The sequence below is a fragment of the Salmo salar genome, chromosome 02 (genome assembly GCF_965601325.2).
Source record: "Salmo salar chromosome 02, fSalSal1, whole genome shotgun sequence".
Taxonomy (NCBI): domain Eukaryota; kingdom Metazoa; phylum Chordata; class Actinopteri; order Salmoniformes; family Salmonidae; genus Salmo; species Salmo salar.
The window spans coordinates 21,464,997-21,479,788 of NC_138292.1; positions in this window are offsets into that span (position 1 = coordinate 21,464,997).

The window sequence follows — 14,792 nt, forward strand, 5'->3', positions numbered from 1 at the left end:
CTGACTGAAAGAACAGAGACAGAGGTAGCTCATCCTGCCCTGGCTGTGGCTCCGACTGGGTTATCGCACTGCAGTGCTGTCCGCACTAACCAGGCTACTTTTAGCACTGCATATAAAGAATATCCTGAAGGCCTTTTCTACATGTTGGATCCTGGAGTGTTTTTATCCTGACCTTGGGGAGGAAAGACCTTTAAACATTCATCTGTTCTGATCTTGGGGAGGAAAGACCTTTAAACATTCATCTGTTCTGATCTTGGGGAGGAAAAACCTTTAAACATTCATCTGTTCTGATCTTGGGGAGGAAAGACCTTTAAACATTCTTCTGTTCTGACCTTGGGGAGGAAAGACCTTTAAACATTATTCTGTTCTGACCTTGGGGAGGAAAGACCTTTAAACATTCTTCTATTCTGACCTTGGGGAGGAAAGACCTTTAAACATTCTTCTGTTCTGACCTTGGGGAGGAAAGACCTTTAAACATTCTTCTGTTCTGACCTTGGGGAGGAAAGACCTTTAAACATTCATCTGTTCTGATCTTGGGGAGGAAAGACCTTTAAACATTCTTCTATTCTGACCTTGGGGAGGAAAAACCTTTAAACATTCTTCTGTTCTGACCTTGGGGAGGAAAGACCTTTAAACATTCTTCTGTTCTGACCTTGGGGAGGAAAGACCTTTAAACATTATTCTGTTCTGACCTTGGGGAGGAAAGACCTTTAAACATTATTCTGTTCTGACCTTGGGGAGGAAAGACCTTTAAACATTCTTCTGTTCTGATCTTGGGGAGGAAAGACCTTTAAACATTCTTCTGTTCTGACCTTGGGGAGGAAAAACCTTTAAACATTCTTCTGTTCTGATCTTGGGGAGGAAAGACCTTTAAACATTCTTCTGTTCTAATCTTGGGGAGGAAAGACCTTTAAACATTCTTCTGTTCTGATCTTGGGGAGGAAAGACCTTTAAACATTCTTCTGTTCTGATCTTGGGGAGGAAAGACCTTTAAACATTCGTCTGTTCTGACCTTGGGGAGGAAAGACCTTTAAACATTCTTCTGTTCTGATCTTGGGGAGGAAAGACCACACCTCTACACCTTCGTTGGTGCTGTTTGCATGTTGTAAAGCGCACCCTGAAACTGTAAGGGCAGAACCCGTCATTTTAAGAAACGATCCAGTGTACCAATTTCACATACTGTAGATAGGCCAATGTAAAAAGAAGGCTCTAGCCTGTCTGTAAAACAGTCTGTGTATGGGTCTGTGACCAGAGGGCTCCAGGTCTCCAGCTCTGCCCTTGAGTATCTCACTAGCCTCAGGTTATCTATACTTAAACATGAGTTATGTATGAGATACAAGTAGGGTACACTGTGGGATGCTCTTTGTGTAAATGTGGCAAAGATGCAAAGGCTAATTAGGCTAATTAGGCTAATTAGCGATGTTCCCTCTAAGCTGCGCGTGTGCGCGACCACGCACTTCCTCCAGGACTGCGGCACAGAAGAAATGCCAAGATGCAAGACATTGAACTTCACTGAGTTCGTCCCATTAGTTTGCACTATATAGATCAATGTTTTTTCTGTGATCGAATCAACATTACATCAGGCCCTTTTCAACGCAACAAAGAAAAACAAACCTAACTTTTTAAGATTGAGTCTGGGATTTTGTTGTAAGCAGAACCAGAGCGCAGCAGAGTATAATTCTATTGGTGGGGGTAGCCTACCAGCAGTCTTTCAATCACCCACGAGTGAATGCGCTTTTCAGATCAGTGCACAGATCCTCGTGTCTGCACATTTGTTGATATTCTTGGCTAGTTAGCGAGTTATTAACCTAGTTATAGATAAGTAATAAGTATTGTTATGGGATTTGCTCCATTGGTTTGGTTGGTAGGCCAACATTATGCTCAAATAGCCACACTAGCCTATTGGCTACTGTCTAAAACTGTAAGGGTACAGCCTCAGTGTTCACCGTAAAATTCTCACAATGTTCAGGTTTCCACTCACAAGACCTAAAATTTGCTCAGTGCCCCAAAAGGGATCATTGCTAATGAAATATAGATGACTTATTGAGCCATGATACTGTGTGAGATACTGTGTTTTCAGCCACTCTTAGAGGACAATGGAGGTTACATAGAAAATGCCTCTTTGTTATTATAAACCAACGTGTGTCCTTATTGCAGTATATTAGGGTATTTTCTGCTCTGTCATTCAATCTTTATTGAATGAATTCCCATGAACACTGAATAAATAAACTGTTCTGTTGTGTGATTCCGTCAGAGGGAAGACTGTTTGGGTTTGTTCACACACAATCAGCAGGCTAAGTGAAATGGATATCTATGCCTGTATAAACCGCACACACACACACACACACACACACACACACACACACACACACACACACACACACACAGGAGAGGACACTGCAGTCACAGATAGTATAGAGTGTGCTATGAATCTCAATCAGCTGAAGTTGGTACCTATAGAGACAGTAAGGGGTTAAATTGATCAGAATCGCATTAGGGGAAAGATGGATCTTCAAGCAATTGAATATGATAAAACTGCCAATTTAAATTGGCATTTGAATCTCAAGTGTATTCGAAGGCCGCTTCAGCAACCTGCATCCCAATTCAACCTAGGTTGCATACATTTTCTTCTAATGAGAAACTGTTAGATTATGTTCATCCCAGTGGACTAGTTTAACAGGAAATAATTATTTGAAAAATGGTTATAAAGCACAAGTTAGGCCTACTCAAAAAAAGGTGTCATAATATACAATTTTAAAGTATGCCATAACAAACGTTTGGCAATTTGGATATAGACGTTGGGGAAAATGTAAAGTTTCAGCTTTCTGTAGTTCTAACAGCCGGCCAATCACAAAAATCAGAAGTTTGTCAGTCCCAGAACTCCAAATACCACTGTCTGTGCTATAGCTCCTCTTTCTTTTGTCATGTCCCTGAGTGAAACAGAGCCACAGGCTGCTTACTATCCATTTAACAGCCAGAATAAACAAGGAGGAAGGGTGATGAGACATTCTTCATTTCCCCCGAAGGCAAACTTGGCCGGGGACAGCTGCATGGCGAGCGCATGACGGAGCTTCGGGATGTCCGAATGCTTCAATGCGGCTAGCTACAGGTGATTCTATTCCCCTCGGTTCTCTCCATCTGTCTACCTCTCTGTTAGTTCACAACAGGTGGGTACAGTCTTGGCAGCTCCACTCACACTTACACTCATGTTTAACTCACTTTTAGTCACTGTTGTAACAAGAGCCCACGAGTGAAATCACACACCCTACAGACCAACATTTACAGGTTTTTATTGACAAAGGCCCCTCAGTTGTAGGTGTTGGACAACAGGTATTCCCTGTGCCTGCATTAAATGGGGTGAAAGGGGGGCAGTCCTTCCTTTTACGGAGTAGTTTACGCCCTATCACAAGGTAAAAACTACACTCCTCTCCCTTCCTGTTTTACCACTCTGTGTCAAAAGACTGACACTCTCAGCCAATCAGCCGACCATCATTTCTGACTCACGTGTTACGGGGGATTATCAGCAAGTCTTCCAGACGCCAGAGTTTATCGGCTATTCAGAATGAGAATATAGTCAAATTGACAGGATTATATTGTTGATATAGTAATTAATGGTATAACGTTTAATGATTACTACTGATAGAGTTAATTCAAGAGTTCATTTCTCTACATCCAACCCTTAATGGTGCCCCTCTAATATTAATTTGGATAGGATAACCAAATTAATCAAATAAATCAATGATAAGGGAATTATATGCTTAAAGGTAATGACTAAACAAATTCCACCCTGAAACGTAATTATGACATGATGTAACAGATATAATGAATAATTAGACAAAGGTAACTATTAGTAATCATTCGATTATGTCGCATGTATAATGAATAATTAAAGTACTAAACGTAAGTCCAATAAAGTTCAGTAAAGACGTGTGTGTGTGTGTGTGTGTGTGTGTCTAAGAAAATACAGAGAACAATTCAACTGTGTGTGACCCGACCTGGCTAGAACTCTGAGAAACTTATGATAGGACAGGGAGTATTTTCAAGGTTCCTCTAATCTCGGGGGAATGGAACTGCCGACTTGGTGGTAATAAACAGTGGATACAACTCACCCACTGTTCGTGTGTATGTATGTGCGTAGGATATCTACTGTTCGTGTGTATGTATGTGCGTAGGATATCTACTGTTCGTGTGTATGTATGTGCGTAGGATATCTACTGTTCGTGAGTATGTATGTGCATAAATAGGGAGTGAGTGATAAAATGGATGTCTTTGTATTATGGACTTCAGAACGTTCTCTGAATAAACTTTATGGACCTTTTGCAGAATCTGAGTCTTTGCCTAACTATTATTAAACCCAGAGTCTTACAAACCTCGGGGATTGGTCAAAGCTTAAAATAATTGTTAGTTATCATCATTGGGATTGAAAATTCTCGTGACAAATCAGATCAATTAATCATTCCAGTAATTAATCAATACATTATCTTGAGTATTAATTAGCCAAAAGTCACAACATAACTGTGTATTATGGTGTTTGTGTTGAATATAGGCCTACTGGATGTTGTTACTGAATGAGCATCTGTCAGCGGTGGTTTTCGTAAGGTTGTCTAAGTTAAACCATAGTGCTACAGAGCAAAATGTTACTAAGCTTTACGGCAGAAGAGACTGGTGGAGGGAGCTATAGGAGGTAGGGCTCCTTGTAATGGCTGAAATGGTGCAGTATTAATGGAATGGTATCAAACACGTCAAACATATGGAAACAACACTTTTGACTTCGTTCCTGTAACGTAACGACTGTCGTAGAGAGGGGACCAAAGCGCAGCGTATTGAGTGCTCATGATGAAATGTATTTTAACTCAAAATACAAAAGACAAAATAACAAACAGAAAACGATCAGCTCACAGTTCTGTCAGGTACATAGACTAAACAGAATACAACTACCCACAAACACAGGTGAAAAAAAACCCTACTTAAGTATGATCTCCAATTAGAGACAACGAGGACCAGCTGCCTCTAATTGGAGATCATCCCAAAAAACAACAACATAGAAATAGGAAATTAGAACTAAACATAGATATAGAAAACATAGCAAAACACAAAACACCCCCTGTCACGCCCTGACCAACTCTACCATAGAAAATAACATCTTACTATGGTCAGGACGTGACAGTTCCATTCATTCCATTCCAGCCATTCCAGTGCTCCCGTCCTCCTTTAGCTGCTCCCAGCAGCCTCCTCTGTATTATGGTAAACAGAAAATAGAAACATTGCAGAGCGTTGTGATCTTGAATGTAGCCCAGGCCTGTGTGTGTGTCATGGTGCAGCTGCTCCCCACAGAGGGACAGAGTTACATCTGAAGGACACAGCTGAGCTCTTACAAATCTACCTCCTTCCTCTCTCTCTCATCCCCCCTCTCACCCCAACTCTCTCTCTCTCTCTCTCTCTCTCTCTCTCTCTCTCTCTCTCTCTCTCTCTCTCTCTCTCTCTCTCTCTCTCTCTCTCTCTCTCTCTCTCTCTCTCTCTCTCTCTCTCTCTCTCTCTCTCTCTCTCTCTCTCTCTCTCTCTCTCTCTCTCTCTCTCTCTCTCTCTCTCTCTCTCTCTCTCCTCTCTCTCTCTCTCTCTCTCTCTCTCTCTCTCTCTCTCTCTCTCTCTCTCTCTCTCTTGGAAACTCAAAATCCCCTTCCCTCACTTACTCAACACCATTCATCAGATGTGTAGAATTAAAAAAATTAGCAGATCTTTTCCTAAACGAAATTCAACACTGACAGTAAATGACACAGAAACAATTGGAGCTCAGAGTACCCCATGTCTAGGCATCATTTTGCATCATTACATAGGGAAGACCAGGAATCCACTGAAGATGTTGTGTTTTTTTTGTCATCATGTAATCTGTAAGTAGAGTAGAGGTGCGGTAGACCAAATCCACCTCCTCCAGCTCTAGAGTTACAGCACTGGATACATCCTGATCCCATCCATGGTTATACTGATGTGCCTGCATTATTATCTGGTCATTCCTGTACAAGGCTGCACCCACGTAAGATGATGAGCGGTCACCATGGCTTGTGAATCTGAAGAAGTAGAGTCCTCTCACTGGTGCTATGAAGAAACCTGCATCAGAGGAAACAGAGCGAGATCAACACTCAGTCTTTCATAGACACTGGAGCAGCCTGTTATTGATGTTGGACTCAGTGTCTGTATCTGGTCCCTATGGACATGTTTGTTCATACATGTAGATTGATGTGTTTGCACTACCTGTAACTAGAATGTAGGCCTGGCTGATGTTAGTGATGACATTGGTGGAGATCAGGGTGATGTCAGTAGGCCTGGCCGATGTTGGTGTTGACATTGGTGGAGATCAGAGTGGTTTCAGAATTGAAGGGTCCCACTGCCACCTTTGGTGTCTCTTTGAACACAGGAAAGTGTTAATGATTTTCACCATCATACACAAAAATATGTATTACATAAAAATGACAACATCGTTAATAAAATGCTGAAGAAAATAACAGAAAATAGTAACACCTCTTGTTCTGCAAGACTGTTCGTCTTACCTGAATTTACTGTTTTCAGTTCCTCCACCTCTCTCTGTGGCTGTCACTCTGCCCCCCAAAACTGCAACAATATAAAAAATAGACTTTCTGACCCATATTGAATGAAACACAAAAACATGTTAGAAATAGTTCACATAAACAGCCTTCAAATCCCTTTATAAGTATATGAATATCCATGTCTTACATGCATTCTCTCTCTTCAGCTCCTCCACTGACTGTCACTCTGGTCCCAAGTCCTAGGATATCATGTAACAATACTAATAAACTGTTGATGACTTCAACAAACCATGTTTTTGTTGATCAAAGTAATCAAATGACATGTAGCTGTCTTACTTTCCCTCTGTTCTCTGTCTTCAGCTCCTCCACCTGGCTCTCACTGGCTGTCAATCTGGCATCTAGTGCTAAAATGTCATGTAAAGAAAATGCAAATGAAGTGTTGATGAATTTAAACACCCAGCTTCTTTCTACATCAAAGTAATAAGGCTAGAGGTAACTTCTGGGCTTTACCTGTCTTCTCTCTCTCCAGTTCCTCCACCTTGTTTTTGTGGAACTGCAGTTCAGTCTTTGTGACACTCATCTCCACTCTCTGGTTCACCCCATCTTTCTGCAGCTCCTTCACCTGGCTCTCACTGGCGCTCCTTCACCTGGCTCTCACTGGCGCTCAGTCTAGCCCCCATGGCTGACAGTTCAGCTGCGTGGACTGGAATTACAGGAAATACTCTTTCATGTTCAGATGCCAACACTTATATGGACCAGGTGAGAAATAAAATACCTTTACGCAGTCATTTAGTACAGCAACCTCACCTGCATACGCTCTCTTCAGCCCCTCCACCTCTCCTTTCAATTCGTCCACCTGGCTCTCACTAGCTGTCACTCTGGCTCCCATGTTCCTCAGCTCCACTCTCTGTTCCACCACCATGTTCCTCAGTCCAGATGTCAGGCTAGGTGGTCAACTGTTCAGCATCAGTCTTTCATCCTTCACTGTGAGCCTGTTCAGTGATATTCTTCTCTCTGTCCCCTCCACTCTCCCCCTGACCCCATGCCTCAGACAGACAGTACAGCAACACCAGCCGAGCTACCACACCCCTCATTCTGAAACAATGTCTCTTCAGATCTAATGTAGTCTACTGGGCTCAGTCCTTCTTAATACACACTGGTGTTGTTGAACCAATACATGGAAATGTAACTGGTGTCCTCGTAGAATATTTTGAGAACATAGCCAAGGAATGTGTGATGTAACAGAACAAAGGTAAAAGAATACTCCATGCTAAGTCATTCAAATGAGGCCTGGGATTGTTTAAGGCCATGGGAGAATCTAACCTGTTACTCAGTTCAATAGTGGGATGGTGGATCCAGCAGCATAGTTCTTTGGGTTTTGGGCACACAGTTAGACAGTAGATGGTTTGATTTACAGTATTACACTGTATGCCCACAGTGCAACAGTGATGATATTTACAAATGTACAGTCCAGTAATTCACGGGTAAAGAATAGTTGTACTTCAAAGAGGTTTCTATTGAAAAAACAGCATCACCCAAACACCCCCAAATGGGAAATGCTCAAGTTGGCATCCTCATAAAGTTTCCTCATAGAAATCTGTCTGTATTGGCTATACTGGATGTAGACTTTTAGTAAGCAGATTGGTTGGTTTACTGTAAGTAATAATGTGTAGGTTATATTTCTCAGTCAGGACAAGAGCCAGCCGACAGCCCATAGTCAGTGTCTGAGGCCTAGTCAGGTAGCCCACCTCACCACCACCACCCTCACACTAGTAATGAAGTAACCTTGCCTCCAGCTGAATGCCGTGTGTGTGTGTGTGTGTGTGTGTGTGTGTGTGTGTGTGTGTGTGTGTGTGCCCCTGGCCCTGCTTCAGCCCTTCATTACAGTTGAAGTCGGAAGTTTACATACATCTTAGCCAAATATATTTAAACTCAGTTTTTCACAATTCCTGACATTTAATCCTAGTAAAAAATCTCTGTTTTAGGTCAGTTAGGATCATCACTTTATTTTAAGAATGTGAAAATGTCAGAATAATAGTGGAGATAATGAATTATTTCAGCTTTTATTTCTTTCATCACATTCCCAGTGGGTCAGAAGTTTACATACACTCAATTAGTATTTGGTAGCATTGCCTTTAAATTGTTTAACTTGGGCCAAACGTTTCGGGTAGCCTTCCACAAGCTTCCCACAATAGGTTGGGTGAATTTTGGCCCATTCCTCCTGACAGAGCTGGTGTAACGGAGTCAGGTTTGTAGGCCTCCTTGCTTGCACAAGCATTTTCAGTTCTGCCCACACATTTTCTATAGGATTGAGGTTAGGGCTTTGTGATGACCACTCCAATACCTTGACTTCGTTGTCCTTAAGCCATTTTGCCACAACTTTGGATGTATGCTTGGGGTTATTGCCCATTTGGAAGACCCATTTGCGACCAAGCTTTAACTTCCTGACTGATGTCTTGAGATGTTGCTTGAATATATCCACATAATTTTCCATCCTCATGATGCCATCAATTTTGTGAAGTGCACCATTCCCTCCTGCAGCAAAGCACCCCCACATCATGATGCTGCCACCCCCGTGCTCCACGTTTGGGATGGTGTTCTTCGGCTTGCAAGCCTCCCCCTTTTCCCTCCAAATATATCGATGGTCATTATGGCCAAACAGTTCTATTTTTGTTTCATCAGACCAGAGGATATTTCTCCAAAAAGTTTGATCTTGTCCCCGTGTGCAGTTGCAAACCGTAGTCTGTTTTTTTCATGGCGGTTTTGGAGCAGTGGCTTCTTCCTTGCTGAGCGGTCTTTCAGGTTATGTCGACATAGGACTTATTTTACTGTGGATATAGATACTTTTGTACCCTTTTCCTCCAGCATCTTCACAAGGTCCTTTGCTGTTGTTCTGGGATTGATTTGCACTTTTCGCACCAAAGTCTGTTCATCTCTAGGAGACAGAACGCGTCTCCTTCCTGAGCAGTATGATGGCTGCGGGGTCCCATGGTGGTTATACTTGGGTACTATAGTTTATACAGATGAACGTGGTACCTTCAGGCGATTGGAAATTGCTCCCAAGGATGAACCAGACTTGTGGAGCTCTACAATCTGTTTCCTGAGGTCTTGACTGATTTCTTTTGTTTTTCCCATGATGTCATGCAAAGAGGCACTGAATGTGAAGGGAGGCCTTGAAATCCATCCACAGGTGCACCTCCAATTGACTCAAATGATGCCAATTAGCCTATCAGAATCTTCTAAAGCCATGATATAATTTTCTGGAATTTTCCAAGCTGTTTAAAGGCACAGTCAACTTGCTGTATGTAAACTTCTGACCCACTGGAATTGTGATACAGTGAATTATAAGTGAAATAATCTGTCTGTAAACAATTGTTGGAAAAAATACTTGTGTCATGCACAAAGTAGATGTCCTAACCGACTTGCCAAAACTATAGTTTGTTCACAAGAAATTTGTGGAGTGGTTGAAAAACGAGTTTTAATGACTCCAACCTAATTGTATGTAAACTTCCGACTTCAACTGTACATGTTAACGAGTGTACAAAGCCTATCCTGTCTCTACAAGGTCACTACTCTGTCCTATGGGGATTAACTAACTACCCCCTGCATCCTTATCCCGTATGCTCTCTCTATACGACCACGGACAGAGAGAGATGAGATTGACCTCAGCAGGTGGACTTGTGTGTGCAGCGGGAGAAAGCAGAAGAGAAAATTAAGTATGTTTGAGCGTGTGTTTGTGCGTGCGTGCGTGATACTGTACTGACAGTCACACCCCTTTACCTCACCATGTACATGAGGTGAAAGTGTTATGTCTGTCGCATGCTTCCTAGTTGAAACAGTTCCAACATATATTATCATAACATTTTGTTCCGCTTTGTTTGTTTTGTTGTCCTGCAGTCTTTTATTTTATTTTTTTTGGGGGGGGGGGCTGTTCTTGCACACACATTTTATTTCTTGAGGCAAGTTGAAGTTCAGGTGCCGAAGTCTACGCCCCTTCATTGGTGATTGGTCAACAGTACTACTCCTAGTAGGAGTGGGAACTATGGATGGGATTCTCCAGTAAAGGGTTTGTTGTCATTCAAAGAGAAAGTACTAGTTTCCATGCACATTTTGTTCACTTGAGAAATATCGCACCAAACATCTTAGTTAGACCTCCTCAGCGAAAATGTCAAAAACAATTACAGATCTCTTGATTTATCGTAGATTAATTCAGACTATTTTGAAGATATATACTGGCTATGTTGTTGCTACGGCATTTAAAATATATATATTTTTTAACCTTTATTCAGTTAAGAACAAATTCTTATTTTCAATGACGGTCTAGGAGCAGGGGCAGAACGACAGACTTTCACCTTGTCAGCTCGGGGATTCGATCTTGCAACCTTTCGGTTACTAGTCCAACGCTCTAACCACTAGGCTACCTGCCGCCCCATCTCAAGAGGGACAAACAGCAATATTCCTGCTTTTTAAGGGAGTATTGCAAGGAACAGACATTCGCTTCCCGTAGCCGAGATCTGCTAGGTGCAAACCGGACCTTAAGGCATTAAGTCTCCTAGGGTTGTAAATCCATCAATATAGATACAGGACATTTCATTTACATCCTTATTTTATGATTTATGATCACTGTTCCTATACATCAGTAGAACATACTGCGCAGTACAGACATCAGTATAGACACAGCGATAGAGAGGGGAATTATCTCGCCGCCATGTTTCTTTCATGCCTGCAGCATGTATATTTAGAGAGCTAGCGTGTTGGCCTCCTAGGAAGCACACAGCCTTCACAGCAGACTGAGCTGAGAGGTTCAGATGTTAGGATCAAGCAGATTAGATAGAGGCTCTGAGGAATCTGTCTACACATTACTGTACTGGAGAGACTGCAGGGAAATACATCCTACATCGATCCTACACGGAAGAGAGAGATGGAGATGTTGAACAGAGTCTTTGTAGTAATAATGCATCATGACATGGTCCCGACGGTCTCTTTCCCCGTGTTGCTCGATGTGTACCGAGTTCATTTGGAATAGTTTGTATTTGCTTAATTTAACTCTTTCCGGCAAATAAAGATATTTGTGATGTTGACTTCTAGCAGGGTTCTACCCACCCGTTCCACTGTTCTGTTCCTCAGTCATTCTAAGTTCTGTTCTGGAATAGTTCCGTGGAGAGTAGTCATGCTAAGGCAACCTTATCAAAGAACCAAGCCATGCAAGACAGACCAAAGAAGACTCTTTCGTTCCCATTCAGTCCCTGAGATACTCCATAATCCTTAGTGCTATGTTGAGACAAGACGTGGGTCGGGATTCAACTTTTTAATTGTTTTTCTCAGCCTTTGTGGTTTGGGGGGGCAGATGTTGTGGAATTCTCCCCTGCCTGTCAATTGGTATGATTCTCTGCTCACCCCTCCACTGATGTGGTGAACTGCTTTCTGCTGCAGAATGGTGTCAGTGACCTAGCTGGATGCTACACATTGGTAGTGGATGAGGTCCAGTCCAGTACTGTAGGTCTCAGGGTAGGCTACTGTATGAGACTATAGCTGCAACCAGCTTACCTCTGATTTCACTGCTTCGGATGCTGCTGGTTGTCCAATCACATCTTGCATGCTCTGATTTGAAGTGAAGGTAAATTAGAGAAGAGATGGATCACCTATCATATGTCTGGGGAAGGCATTAGGGAACAAGGGAAGTCCTGGGGAGCTGCAGGGTCTGCTGGTTTTCTCAGCTCCTTCTGGCTCTTAATTGGTCTGTTAATGTCACTAATTGCTCAGAGGGAGCTCCCACCTGGTGTCCCTGGCCTGGTGGTGAGAACTAAAACCAGCAGACACTACTGCTCCGGAGGATAGGAGTTAGCTATAGCTTTTCCTGCATGGAGCCTTGAGGGCCCCAAACATCTCCTTCCTCTGCTGGCTTCCACCCAAATCACACCACATCTCCCAATTCATATTCATTAATGTTACATAGTAGGGGAGGGGGAAGATGATGGGGGCGGAGTGGGCTGCCTGTTGCCAAGGGGGCATTGTTTATTTGCATATCTAGATCTGGATAAATCTACGAGGTAAAGACTATGTTCTCATTAGTACTAATAGTATGCTGCCCCTGCCCACTGATACTACAGCATTCATCTTTCAGAGACTCCCTCCCTCCCTCCCTCCCTCCACCCGTCCCGCGCAGCTAAAGGCATGCTTCACTTTCTCCCTCCTCCCTCTACCCTTCACCGGTATAAAATACCTCACCCCCGCAGACAGAGACAGATGGAGAGAGCAGCACCAGTCTTCCACTCATCTCCAATGATTTACGCCATCACAGCACACACAGAAAAACACACACTTTCCACTGGATGAGATGGCACATGCTTATACATGCATGCAGGCACACACACACACACACACACACACACACACACACACACACACACACACACACACACACGCTTGATGAGATGACACACACAGCTGAGTGTGTGAAGACATCCGTCTCATCTGAATGTTATTAAATGCTGATGCTTTTTCAGAGGACGTGTGACGAGGAGCTTCGAAGCAGTGGCAACAGAGTTTGACATCAGTTGTCCCTCTTTATGACAGTTAAGGGAGAACCAGGAAGGTGTCAGACCAGACATCAGTTGTCCCTCTTTATGACAGTTAAGGGAGAACCAGGAAGGTGTCAGACCAGACATCAGTTGTCCCTCTCTATGACAGTTAAGGGAGAACCAGGAAGGTGTCAGACCAGACATCAGTTGTCCCTCTCTATGACAGTTAAGGGAGAACCAGGAAGGTGTCAGACCAGACATCAGTTGTCCCTCTCTATGACAGTTAAGGGAGAACCAGGAAGGTGTCAGACCAGACGTCAGTTGTCCCTCTCTATGACAGTTAAGGGAGAACCAGGAAGGTGTCAGACCAGACGTCAGTTGTCCCTCTCTATGACAGTTAAGGGAGAACCAGGAAGGTGTCAGACCAGACGTCAGTTGTCCCTCTCTATGACAGTTAAGGGAGAACCAGGAAGGTGTCAGACCAGACGTCAGTTGTCCCTCTCTATGACAGTTAAGGGAGAACCAGGAAGGTGTCAGACCAGACATCAGTTGTCCCTCTCTATGACAGTTAAGGGAGAACCAGGAAGGTGTCAGACCAGACGTCAGTTGTCCCTCTCTATGACAGTTAAGGGAGAACCAGGAAGGTGTCAGACCAGACGTCAGTTGTCCCTCTCTATGACAGTTAAGGGAGAACCAGGAAGGTGTCAGACCAGACATCAGTTGTCCCTCTCTATGACAGTTAAGGGAGAACCAGGAAGGTGTCAGACCAGACATCAGTTGTCCCTCTCTATGACAGTTAAGGGAGAACCAGGAAGGTGTCAGACCAGACGTCAGTTGTCCCTCTCTATGACAGTTAAGGGAGAACCAGGAAGGTGTCAGACCAGACGTCAGTTGTCCCTCTCTATGACAGTTAAGGGAGAACCAGGAAGGTGTCAGACCAGACGTCAGTTGTCCCTCTCTATGACAGTTAAGGGAGAACCAGGAAGGTGTCAGACCAGACGTCAGTTGTCCCTCTCTATGACAGTTAAGGGAGAACCAGGAAGGTGTCAGACCAGACATCAGTTGTCCCTCTCTATGACAGTTAAGGGAGAACCAGGAAGGTGTCAGACCAGACGTCAGTTGTCCCTCTCTATGACAGTTAAGGGAGAACCAGGAAGGTGTCAGACCAGACGTCAGTTGTCCCTCTCTATGACAGTTAAGGGAGAACCAGGAAGGTGTCAGACCAGACGTCAGTTGTCCCTCTCTATGACAGTTAAGGGAGAACCAGGAAGGTGTCAGACCAGACATCAGTTGTCCCTCTCTATGACAGTTAAGGGAGAACCAGGAAGGTGTCAGACCAGACATCAGTTGTCCCTCTCTATGACAGTTAAGGGAGAACCAGGAAGGTGTCAGACCAGACATCAGTTGTCCCTCTCTATGACAGTTAAGGGAGAACCAGGTGTCAGACCAGACCATGGGGAAAGGATATCCTTCTTCTAGTCAGCCTGGAAACGTTGTCTAGTCAGAGTTAAAAAGGCTGTGTCGTTTCACACTGTACGTCTCTGTGTCTGCGGCAACACGTTCAGTGCTACACTTTGCTGCTGTACTATCACTGTATGTTTGTGCCAAACCAAACATCTGTGTGTGTGAGACTGTGTGTGTGTGCATGTGTGAATTCAAGCATGTGGGAACACGGACGTGCATGCACTACAAGACCTCGTCTCAACACCTTGTCTCCCCAGTCCCTACC